Genomic DNA, 13563 nt, shown 5'->3' with positions numbered 1-13563 from the left:
AGAAAAATATCTGTTTCAGAGAGCTTGCAAGACTGTCCTGAAATAATGGCAGATGATACTGTGTTTATAAGATCTGCTTCTCTGTCTGCACTTACTACATGACACTTGATCTCACTATGGTATTGCACTTTGGAATGGAAAAAAAAACACACATCAGTTTAGTTAGGCTTTTAGGGGGCATTAGCTAATTATAGCTTTTATAGTCTCCTTCATTTAGAACTAGTCTTCTGCTTGTAATAGCTGTGGTCATCCCCCTCCTGAAGCATCCCACACTGTCACTTGCTGGATACTCTGTTTTTCCCATAAATATGCATCTCTGAACTCTCAATCTTTTTAATTTATCTTAGTGAAGTAGAAGATTCTGGACTATTTGCTGTTTTACTTTGTTAATATGAGTGATTTCACTGGAGCTTAAAAATTCAGAGAAAAATTCAGCCATTTATTTTCATGTTTTTTCTTTGTATGTCTTAATCCAAATGTTATGAATTCTAAAAATCATTGCACAACAATGTTCAAAATTCCCCAGGCTATGCCCACATCTCTGACTCACTCTTCTTATCTTTAACTCTGGATGTATTCTTTATACAACACATTTTTTGAGTCCTATATCTGATCATAGAAAATAAAAAATAATCAAGTTTTGCTGAAACTCAATATACTTATCTAGCATTCCAATACTTTTCATAGTGACAAGGAAAAAAATTGTAACTTTTTTAGACAAAACTTGAACCACAGAACCACGAAAACATTCAGATTGGAAGGGAACTCAGTGAGCCATCTAGTCCAACCTTCTGCACAAACAGCAATCCTAAAATATCTCATGTCTGTTTCAGAACATGTCTTAAAATGATATGTATTAGTTTCACTTAGTTTATTACCTGTGTGCAAAATTTATTCTTAAAATGGCTGCTAAAATCATTCTGATTTCATTGATACAAATTTTGGAAAGAAGTAAAAGTAGTGGTCTGAGTAGTCTCTGGATGGAATGAACATACTTCCAGCATGGTTGGCCGTACAAAGAGAAATGTATAGGGTTAATGTAAAAGAAATATCCAGGTGCACCATATGATGATGTTCAAGAAGATAATAGTGAAACAGTAAGGGAGAATAATATATCTGAAGTCCAAAGTCTCACATTAGATGAGGTTAACAATTCTACAAGGACAGCTGTTTTATTTCAAAGGCAACTGACCACAGTATCACATGGACGATTTAGGAAGCATCCAGAGAACTGCATCTGTAAGAAAAATAGTGAACAGACATTTTGTGTTTGCTGTATTTGGCCGAGAGCAATACAAAGATGAGAAAAAGAAGGACCTACCTTCACATAACATGAGTATCTTCACTGAAGTACAGAATGGTTATTATAAAGGACAGAATTATTACATTGCTACTATTGAGCAGTACTAAGATAGCCTTGTTCTATGTATCTGAATTAGAGATAATGAAGGCGTGCAAGTGAGGGAGCCACAGGCCAGATCTGCTGCCTCATCAGGTTCTCCTACACCTGTATTTATTTTCCATCTTCCAGTTCCATTCCGCCCACATTTTATTCTGCACCTCCAAGACTTCTTTTTTGTGTCCCTCCCAACCCAAACAATTCCATGATTCTGTGATTTTTCAGGTCCTCCATTTCCTGTTGGTGTCTGATAGCCTCACCCCCAGGCTCTTCGCAGTTTCTTCTTCAGTTTCTAAAACGCAGAACCCAAGACATCTTTATTTAGAACTGTTTTCTTGTCACCTCAGGAAGCTGCCAGAGAGTGCCGCTTATTGAGATCATCTCAGGGGTTTTAATCCTTGACTGAAAAAAAAAAAAAACAGGAGGGTGAAGTCATTTTGAATAAGACCAACCATTTTTTAAGACACTGATACTGGGAAGTGGGAAAGTGGGAATAAATGTAAAGAAACACAGAGAATTTAAATTCTTTCAAAAGAAAACATTCAAATTTTCAACCAGCTATCCTTCCAGGAGCAGACGTTCTTCAGAGCTGCAGAGTCTCCTTTGTGATCTCCCACGTCCCTGCTCTGTCAGCATGCAGAGCGATGGGAAACAGCCAGGGAAGTGGTAAGGGACAGGGAGATTTTGGCAGGATTTCTTTTTAACTTCTCCAAAGAGGTAAAAGCGTGAATGTGAGACTGAGCTAGCATTGACCTCTTTCCCTTCAGTAACACCTCTGCTTTCTGTCTGTTGTCAAGCTGAGATCAACTCACTGACTCCTTTCCTCCACCTCAGTCTATTTACATCTTTTCAGGTTTTCAAGGCCATCTCTGCACAGAAAAGGAGTGGAAAACTTTTCTGTTTTTAAGCTGTGAGGAGACCCACAGTCTGCTCTGCTGACCTGGGACTCATGCAGTTCTCTCTGATCCTTTGCCAGTACACCAGAGTGGTGTAGTGGTTGGGTTGTTTGTTTTTCTCCTTTTCTTCTGGGAGAGCAGTAGGATTACTAGGTAGTACGGAGCGTGATTTCATGGTGGTAGGGAGCATGGAACACATGGGTAATCTCAACTACAAGAGATACTAAGGGAAACAGGGCAAGGAGATCCTATTTTTAGCGTTTTCAAGCACATCGTCCTGTTATCAGAAATTTGAAAAAAATTGCTGTTCATTTAAGAATAGAGAAGATATAATGATTTATCAATTAGAAAATAAAACAAAACAACACCAACACCAACAAAAACCCATGTCCTCTTACCCCATTTAGCATCATGGGGCTCAGCTGCATCCCAATGGAACTTCTGGTAGTGAACGTGGTTATGAACTAAGTGCTTTTTATTGCTCAATCTCTGCATAATTTGCATTAAATCTTGACCATTCATCACATTCCTGTACTTCTGGTTTACACACTGGGATGCCCCACTTGGGACGCTGTTAATTTCAGTTCAAAAAGAACTTTACCCAGGACTAAGGCAAATGCACAATTGTGCAATTTCTTTTAGTGCAAAGACACAAATGGTGTGTCTATAGGTGGCATAATGGTTATGGTGTACTCATGAATGCTGTGGCGTTCCTGAAGCTATTTCTATTTTTTAACAGATGTGATTTTTAGATTACAGTTGTTACACTGCAGTAGGTTTTGAAAATGTCCTGATGAAAGAAGAAAGATATTGAAAAAATCAGATTTTGCATCAGCCACGCTGCCTACATGCCATCAAAGAGCTGGATACATTTGGATACACCTAAAAATTGCACTTTATTCATGGAGTTTATTGTGGAGTTTATAAAGAGAGAACATTGCAAACAACGTCCTTAGAATGGAAATAAGTCAAACTACATCTATTTAAATATACTTATTTGCATAGGTACATATCTGAATCTTACATTTTTAACAAAATTTGCATGTATTTACATGCAGGTGTTTCCTTTTCAATATTTCAGTAGAACAAAAGAGAAATATTTGCACAAAACAGCTGACACTGAAATTATTATTTTTTTTTCTATCTACTTGTTATTAAAAACTCTTTATGAAAATTTGAAAAATGCTGATGGAATCACTGCATCCCTAGAAGGCTCACAGAGATTATTTTTCATGACTATTGTCAATGTGAACAGTAAAATTAAAAGGTATGCCAAATTAAAGTCAAAATAGCCAGCCAGAAATATATCTAAATATAGCCTTGATTCAAGTTTTAAGCAGTATTTAATGAAAAGAGGTTCAACAATTATAAAAAGAAGAACCTTTCAGTGAGTATATACCTTTTGTTTTTCTACTATTGTTTTGTTAGAGTTAGATCTTCTTGCCCCCTCTGTATGAAGAAAGCATGAATTTTATGCATTGTCACTGACAAAAGTAAAAATACTCCTCAAAATTTCTGCTACTTCAGTGTTTCTCTGCATGGAGTATGGCCTGGACTATCAAGAGAGCAGAAATAAAAAAGTATTCTAAACTTGCAAATGCAACTTACAGTAAAACACAAATTAACACTTTCTGTAACATTTTTATAAAAATCTTAGTATCAGAAATTGTTTTCAGACAAAAATCTTACCCTATAAAAATAGCTATTTTAAAATATGTCATTGAATTGCCTTATTTCACTCAAGTTTCAGGTCAAAAGCATACAAGCCAAATTTCTTAGTGCTGCTTTTTCATTGTGCCCTAGCAAGCAGCAGAGGGCACAGCTCCCTGCTGAAAACCCTCGGAGCAGGCGGCTGTGTGACCATACCTCGTTCTGGTTCAGGCGTTTGCTGACTGTTGGGAGCAATGCTTTGATTAAAACGTTGCAGAGTCCACAGCCAATGAGACCTCTGAAAGAAGGCATTTATATTTCATTATTTATCCAATAGTAAATTATGTTCAAAATCATGAGATTTAGTTATGCTTAATGTAATTCCCAGAATATAGGTATTATCACAAATCACTTCAGTAATTATTTACATACCATGTTGTATACAGAACCCAAAAAATGAATACATTTGAAATAAAAAATTCTGGTCACTTTGGCCAAACATCTACTCCCTTCATACAGCTCAAATTTGTGCACAGCCGTAGCAGTAACGCTAGGCAAAGCTGTATTCAAACTGATCAGCAACTCCAACTGAAGAGTCCAAATCCTGAAAATTGATCATACAGATAACAATTTTCAATGGTTTACTGACACAAAAATGTGATTTTCAAATTCTGGCTCCAAATCCCGGGGTCTGTGGATTTTTTTTCAAGGTGACACACAACAGAGAAGAGCAAGCCTGATCTCAGTAGGCTCAACTTTTCTGTATTTTTTTGCTGGTAAATGTTTAAGCATTTGAAAATCAAAGGGTTGAAAACCCCTCATGTAGAGCATATCAGATATACTATCACAGCAGACCATTTTTCTCTTTCATTTGTTATATCTATAAGCCAGACTTATTCCGTTGTAGCTATATATGCTTTTTTTTTCCATATTAAGGGAAAGAATTAAAAGGGAAAAATATAAGTACTCCATCATTTCTCATAAAGATTGTTTTATATGTCAGTAGAACCACAAATGATAAAATATGTATATTACATGTATATTATCATGTATATGGTATATTACCGTGTATATGTATATTGTCATGCTATCGCCACCATATAAAGTTGACTTTTGTTGTGTTTTTTGTTGTTGTTGTTTTTTCTACACAACTTAATATTTAAATACATTAGGTCAAATTCAATATACTCCCTGAATATGAGGTACATAATATGACATTTATAATGCTTTGTTGGTATTCACTTGAAATTATGGACTACCTGGGCTCAGAGAACTCCTGGCAACAAGAAAAGAAGGATACTTTATTATTTGAATCCAACCTTTCTTGCCTGCTTCAGAACTTGGCTGTTCTCATAACTGGGACAGAGAGTAATTGGACAGACGGTTTTATCTTTTATAGGCCTGTCTGCAAATAAAAATAAAGAGATGTATTATCTTTCATCACTTGAAATTAAATGCTCACTACTAAGAGCCTCAAGCTGTGGCCCGTACCAGACAAAACTCCCCAGTTAAGGTGACACTTTTCCCTTCACAGAGAGGGGCCAGGTTTGATCCTGCCCACCCTGGCAAACAGAGCTGTATCTTTCCCACCAGCAAAGCCCCACACAGGAGGTAATATGAGATGAGGTCTTTCACAACCCTTAGGGTCCTATTATCTCCCTCCTTCATGCTAGAGGCCAATATTTATTATATCTTATTTTATTTTTAAGGCGATCCCTGTCTCTTGAAGCCTGTGCCTGAAATCCTATTCTGATACACATTCAGCAGCCAGAAGCATCATTAAATTTAAGCCTGGAGTGCCAGTGAAAGTTGAGAATATCCAGTCCTTTGCACAAGGATGGCAATGCCTGATGGCTCGGAAACATCCTCCTTCTCCCAGTTAACTCCAAGGATTTCATATTGTGGTAATTTTCCTACGACAAGTACATCTACAATAGCTATAAGGGAAGATCATCCAATATGTCCTATTTAATATTGACTGCAGCATTCCAAATAACGACATCTTGATTCTCTGTATACATTAACTAAAAAGGAGCACTGTGAAAGCCAGTGAAATATTTTTGAAACCTTTATTATTTGGTATTATTTTTTTCACAAATGAATTCATTATCAAGATATTTAGTGTCTGACACGCCAAAAATGAATGTTTTCTTTTGCATGTTCTTTCAATTTAATGTTTTCCAGAAATGTTTTCTGCTATTTCTGGGCAGTGACCTTAAAATAAGATTATTTTCCATTAATCCGTATACTATGTTCATGTTTACTTTCATACTCATAAATAAGGTCAATAGGCATCCTGCTTTGCAATATGTTAAACCCATCTATAGTGGTTTGCAGATTCAGAGCTTTAGACATTAAAATTTGCCCACACTGACTTGGAAAGCCAGGGATCCACTTCTATTTATACTGTGAAGGTTTTGCCAAGGATATCACATTTCTTTAATCCCAGTTTCCTGGAAAGGTGCTAACACTTTCCCTGCGGAGTGTGGATAGCCTAAAATGTGGAGGCAATAATCAGTTCTTGATGGAATACAGTCTTGTGCTTTAAGAAGCTTGTTACCATCCATGATCCTCAGCCTTCTTACACCCTGTGCTGCTTTCACATTTTTTGTGGTTGCTTTCTCAGCATTTTATTCCCAGAGTTCTAATACATTAGTATAATGTGACACTGTCTGGACCACAAGTGCTCTGGAGGACTGCACAAAAGCCACAAAACTAATGATAAAATGGTTAAAATCGTAACATTTTAACTTACATTTATAGATATCCTAATTAAATCCCTGCTGCAATTTGTAAAAACCTTTTACAACCTTAAACATTAAAACCTTTAGAAAAACTTCAGTGCTCCTTGAATTCAGAAGTCTTTCCTCCTAGCATGATGGTGTTGTAAAAAGCCTGGAAATGTTTTTTTGTCAGGTAGAAGAGGGAATCACATAGTGCTGTGCAACATGCAATACTGAGATATCAGCCACCCTTCCTAAGCTGCATCACTTTAGTTCCTGGGACTTTGTCTTCTGAAGAAAGGCTGATTGTACAGCCTCATTGTGATTTCAGAAGTTAAAACAAGTGGTAAGAATCTATTCAAAGAGATACTGGCTTCTTTTCCTTTGCATTCTGGTTCAAGAGCTCTTAAAAGGGCGCCTTCCTAATATTAACTGCTTTATCAATATTCTCACAGCTAAAATATATGGGTTTTGACAGATTTTAATTTAAAATTGTAAGAACCAGCAGTTTAGACTTTAACTAAGGAACACTAGTAATTAAATAATTTAACAACAGCGATAGGGTCAGTTAAAAACTGAACTGCACTTAGTGGGGTATAAAAAGGTGTAAGGGTAGGCATCATAAGCCAGTTGTGTTGGGTTTCAAGAAGCAAACCAGCTGTCACGTCAGTCACCCACAGTCTGCTGCACTGCTATCAGAGATCTAGAATTACTTCAGAGCCTGGCTGATGAGACAGTAAAAAGGTCATAACTCTGAAATCTGGCTCCTCTTCCAAGAGATCACTTTACTGAATCTGTGCCATGCTCACCTCGCACTGAAAGAATATTTTTCATAGTCAGAAAATTGACATTGATTATCTGATCAAGCAAAAGATACTATGGCAGTTTTTTTCCATATTATATTCCCATTGCATCCGTCTAACAAGACAAGATTTATAGTTCCCTTCCCTATTATTCCTAAAACCTCATTTCTTTCTTTGTTAGAAAATTCAAAATGATCTTTCCCCAGTCTTCTATATTGTTTGTTTCTGAATTTCTTTATATCATATTGTGCCCATACCATGCTGCAATGCCCCATCTGTTTCACTCAATCCATACACGATTTCAGATCTCTCTGGATGAGTTGGTCACTTGCTTTTTTCAGTGGTTCTACAGCTAGCTCTTAGTCATGGAAAGAAGAAGATCTTTGCTATTGTCTGTATCTCTAACTCTCATTGACCATCACCGTCTATAGTCGACTGATAGCAGACAAGGAATTGAGGGCTCTCTGGCTCTTTCAGTCACACTACCATTAGTGTGACTAACTGCAGTTGATTTGCTGCTCTGGTTCTCATAGGAGTGAAGGAGATTATCCTGCATTATCCAAAGGAACAGTGATAATTGATGTCAGATCTGGTCAAAAAGCCAGGATTACCATTCTGCAAAATTTATAGATCTTAATGACGGCTGCTAAACTTCCCCTCACCCCCCGCTCCTCTTCCCCCCAGTCCAATGCATTCAAAAGAGTTCTGAGTCTCAAAATGAAAAACTCTTGAGCTTTGAACACCTATGTCCCAATTCTCCAGGATTAGATGTCCCTCCAGGACTCATAGCAGTCCTAGGGGACAGGCAAGAAGCTCAGACGCATACTTGTCACTAACAACCTTTAGCTTGGGACTCAGAACCCAAGCCTTTTCAGGCACCAGGAGAGAGGCTGCCAGTCCCAAGTGCCCATGGTGAAAGTGGCCTTTCTGGGGCTCCTGGGCTGCCTGCCGTGCAGCTCTAGAGCAGTGGACTGCATCTTTTTAGTATCTGGTGCCAGATTTAGTTTCCAAAGCCTCAAAACTCAGTCACTGACACCAGCCTGAGTCTGTTTCAGCACTAAACATGGCAGTAATTTATCACAGCCACTCTAGATGGTAGCAGCCAAGCCTGTGTCAGGCCTCCCACTTCCCCTGGCCCCACCAGGGTGGTGAGGGCTCGTTGCAAGCCCAGTTACTGAGGTCTTCAACCTCCCTGCTGGAGAACTCCAAATTAAATCCTGGCCAGACCCAGGATACCTGTTTCCAACTGATCTGCTGGTTTTGCTGTTTTCATTTTTCACATAGTTTACATAGCAAGGTTGTCCAAGGACCATAAATTGTGTACCCTTCACCTCAACTGAAATGTGGTGATGCAGTGAAACACTGATATAATCTTAGTAATCTGGCTAGGAAATTGGACAGGGACTAAGCAGGTGAAGCTGTCTCTCTTTCAGCTTAAGTTTGCGGTGGTAATTTACCTCTGATATTTTCCATTCTAATAAGACATAATTTCCGAACAGCAACAAAAAATTAACAGAAAATTGCTGTCCATCTATGTCTGAGATGCACCTAAAAGCTTTTATATACCTAGGCATCAATGCCACAAGTTCTATAGGTTATAACGTTACTTGCACAATAGTATCTGAAATTCCCGACGTCAGCTGTGGACATCTGCAAAGGCAGATATCAGTAGTTTCCTATTACTGAGAGTAGTCTGTAAGAAAAAAACAGGAAAATATCAACAGGTTCCATTTTTGCAACTCAGGATGACAAGGCAATGCTTACAAAGTCTATGATAACCCTTATTTTATATAGAAATGATTATTAAATATGCTCAGTTCAAAAGGTTACAAATATAGATAATAGCACAACTATTTAACTATGCTGCAGTACTTGTCAAGCACATGCTCCTAAAAATACAATCATGCTTTTAAGCATATATGAGACAGAGTTTAAGCCAGACAAAATCCCATAAGTATTAGTAAAACTTACCTTTAAGACAGTCATTTTATCATGTCTTACTGCTGGTGAAAGAGGTGATTGTGTGTAAATACTCTTGAACTACAAGACAAGACCTACTTCTGGAGAAAACTTTGGAAGCTGGACTTCAATCATGCACTTAATCATGTATTGATCCTCAAGAAGATTGCTTTGAAGATTCCCAGCACTACAAAATTGGTTTGAGAACATTCCCCAAACAACTGAATCTGGTAGGACTCGGTAGGCTTTGGAAGTCCTCTTTTATTAGTGAGAGCATTATCAGTGATATTAATGTAATATTTAAGGATATGCTGACCATTTTGTTGCACATTGACATTGTTGTTTTTCACCACTAAAAGCTACTAAGATTGCTTATTTCTTCGTAAATGCCAGAATTTGTACCAAAATCCACAGATAAATATTTTAAATCAGTGACACATTTTCCAAAAGGCTGAGTATCCGCTGCTTTCCATGTGCTGTACTTTCATACCAAAATTATCCTTTGGATTGTGAACATTTAGTGTAAAAGTCTTTGGGCAACATTTGAAAAGTTAGAATGCTGTATATTTTAATTTGACATCTAATTCATATCTGTCTGAACACAAAGTATGGCCAAACAGACTGCAAGCCAGACAGCACTGTTCCCTTATTACAATCCTTTCTTTTACCGCATTTTCTCATGCCATTCTGAAATCATATTAAATCAATAAAGGTTGGTTAGACAATATTGCTGTCTATACTGTTCAAGAAGACATTCAAGAACGCCAATAGTTTCTTTTCAAAGAAGACAGTACCTTGCAAGCAGAAAAAAATGGCAAATTTGAACTGGAGTTACCAAGGCAACAATGGTGAAAGCTATCTTTAATAGCAAGACAGATTTATTCATAACATATTGAATGTTTGCTTTGCTGGAATGAATATTCCAGCTACAGGAAACTTGGAGAGGGAGTCTTTATCAGCAAGTGTAGTGATAGGACAAGTAGTAATGGTTTTAAACTAAAAGAGGGTAGAGTTAGATTAGATATTTGGAAGAAATTCTTCACTGTGAGGGTGGTGAGGCACTGGCACAGGCTGCCCAGAGAAGCTGTGGATGCCCCCTCCTTGGAAGTGTTCAAGGCCAGGTTGCATTGGGCTTTGAGCAACCTGGTCTGGTGGGAGGTGTCCCTGCCCATGGTTGGGGGGGTTGGAATTTGGTGATCTTCAAGGTCCCTTCCAACCCAAATCATTCTATGATTTCTTTTCATTGTAAAAATTTCAGAATTAAATATGATTATTAAGATATCACATATCTGTGTTATGTATTCAAGTGGTTTCAAGGGAAAGTGTCATGAATTAAGTATTGGTACATAACCTGAAGTAGAAAAATTCAGGTCTTTATTTATTTTGCTAGGACATGACCACTGGCAGAAGTTATACCTTATTGCCAAAGGAGACTGCCAATTGATATGACGACCAAGGAGGTAAAAAAAAAAATAATAAAAAAAATATCTCTGGGGCTTCTCCAGATCACCTGGAAAACTTCCACATACAAAGAGATTGTCCATGTTGGGCATTCATTTCATCTGAGTTTTGGAACTGTACCTGGGAGATACGCAAATTTACTATAACCAAAGCAGTCTTATACACAGATCTTGAATTAAGATATTCAGTAACTTTGGCTTAACTGAACAAACTTTTTTTTTTTTGTTTTTTCCTCCAGAGCATTAAAATAATCTAGTATCAAAATATGTTAACTTCCAAACTGGAGAAAATGGCTTGCATGATATAAAAAACTTTGAAATCTATGACTTGAGTGTCACAAAGACTTTATCAATTCATGTTTTTACCTTACTCCACGCATATGCAATGCTGCCTGGCAAACCTCTTGCTGGAACCCACAGATTGAGGCAGTTTCATTTCCATTTCCAGGGCCACAGTGATAAGCAAGGCTCGGAGCACACAATGGATGAAGGCAAATATGCCTCCGAGGTAGAGTCAATGAAAAAAAAGTCAAAGTAGTCAAAGTTACATTTTCAAAGTCCAGTCATATACATCATCCTGGGAGGGGGGAGGGGAGGGAGGGACAAAAAGTATATGTAGATTGTGTTGATTATTTTATTTTGCAAAAGCAATTCTGTCTCTGCATGTGGAAAGCTGACTTTGCAAGGGCAAATTAGGATTTTGTGGTCTGCACATATTAAGCTATTTTTTTCTCATATAAATATATATCTAAATAATGAAAGAGGGATGGAAATTGCAGGTACAAAAGTAAGTAACACCGGTGAAGTGCTAAAAAGTTCAAACATGCAAGTGCGTTCAACATTATACTAAATCAGCTTCTTTTTAGAGAGTCTGATCAGCCGATGTCCTGCTATAATTGTTGCTGGCGGTCCTTGCAGGCTGATTACTTTAAGTTCGGCTTTTTGCCTTTTCAAGAATAGCTAGTAAAACTCAGAAAAAAGTAATGAAGAGAAAGAGAGAGAAAAAATTACCTAATAAGGGCCCCAGCAGCTGTCAAGCATGTTAACTGTCTTCAGATAATGAAGCAAGGTCTCTTTTACAGAAAATAGAAAGCACTTCTGAAGTAACAGATTTTTGTTTTCCAGTGTCTTTGTTCTGCTAATAGTTATCAACATGCCAAAAAACAATCCACCCTCAATCCGCATAATGTTATCTTTGGCAGCTTTTTAGATTTTAGGAGCATTACAACATGACAATCTAATGAGGCAGATTATTCGTTTTTAATTTAGGCATGAGGAACATGCAGCCAGAAGTGTGTTCCTAATAGGAAATTTTCCGCTGTTGAGAGTGCTAGAGCTATCTCGTTCGATACAGCCAAGATAAGAAAGGGGTGTCCCTTTAGAATTGCTTCCTGCCATAAAGAGATAGTGCACTTAAACTGTGTTTAAGCAGCACTATTAAGTGTTTATTAGTTTGCTTTGAATCAATGTTTTAAAGACTTTAAGGTGAAAAGACAGCAACTCAATTTTAAAATATACCAGAGGACTTTTTCTTTAAATAATAATTTTAAAATTCTCTGCATTATACGAAAATTTCCATGTTCTGACTCTAAATTTTATAATCTCCTCCTTGTAATAAAAGAAGTTTTGATACTTTTTCTGACTGTGTTGCTGAAACATTATACAAATTATCCTGGACTGGACTATTGCCAGAGATTATATAGTTGCTAAGAAATTGCTAAGCATATTAATAAGTAAGGTGAATAATTAAAGAAATTATTATGATTTCCATGTTCTGTAAGTTTTGGAAATTTATGTTTCACACAAAAACCAGCACCAGATATAGTAAGCAACATACTAGGCTGAACTAAAGTTCCTTAAAACCTTATTAAAGAAAATACTGCCAAAACTGAAACGTTGTTGAAAGATTTATGCTGAATATAAACCATCCACAGCCATGATGTTCATGGCTATACCATCAGTCTTTCACAGTAAAAGGGACTGCTGTGAATAAATACTGCACCACGTGTAATAAAGTGGTTGTACTCCTCAAAATGCTGTTTAATCTATTACATTTTTAAAGACATGGAAGTGGAGGCATGCACGAGAGACTGTTAGCAGTAGAGTTAGAAAAAAAATATATCCCTGTAGGTTGTGATTTCCACATCTTTATGTACTTACCCTTAAATTGCTTTCAGGAATACGTGCAGATCTGCCTACTCGAACATAAAGCCTGAATATGGGCACTGACAATGTCGGAGCAATTCAGCAGAACACCATAAATCAACAGGTGTTTGCAAGCACGTTCTCAGTTTCATGGTCAGAGAGATCCCTGAGAGTGCAGAGTGGCATTTCTAAGTATTATACACAAATTGCAGCATTTCTTTGTGATAGAACCAGTAAAAACGATCCTGTTAATTGCTTTTTAGCCTCTTCATTTTCACTCAAGTACTCAAATGTGGCTAAGGCTTTCGATGAGGTGGATGGCATGGCAATTGTCACTGTTTTCCTGAAGGTCAGTTAATGACATACTGAAAACACGTGTCTCTCTTTCTTTTCCTTTACTTATCAAAACTGCACTCAGTGATGAGGACTAGAAAAAAACATGTCTTTGTATTAAATCAGTGGAGGTGACTGCTTCTTATCCTGACTCAGCCCATATTGCCATCGTTGCCCATGATTCTACACTTTCCG

General features: G+C 37.3%; 1 long non-coding RNA gene across 2 annotated transcripts; it reads right to left on the bottom strand.

Moving 5' to 3' along the window:
* Nucleotides 1-419: 419 nt before the first annotated feature.
* LOC308190360 lies at nt 420-13124 on the bottom strand. Of its 2 annotated transcripts, none has more exons than XR_013947128.1 (3): nt 13051-13124; nt 1322-1691; nt 420-1237 (listed from the first exon to the last, which is right to left on the bottom strand). It is a non-coding gene; the product is annotated as an uncharacterized lncRNA (long non-coding RNA). The 2 variants fall into 2 exon arrangements; XR_013947129.1 differs by having other exon boundaries at nt 1322-1801; nt 13051-13106.
* Nucleotides 13125-13563: the final 439 nt, after the last annotated feature.

Source organism: Anser brachyrhynchus, assembly GCF_964034855.1.
Source record: "Anser brachyrhynchus genome assembly, chromosome: 2".
NCBI lineage: Eukaryota > Metazoa > Chordata > Aves > Anseriformes > Anatidae > Anser > Anser brachyrhynchus.
The sequence above is the reverse complement of the archived record's forward strand: the minus strand, read 5'-3'. Positions and strand labels throughout refer to the sequence as shown.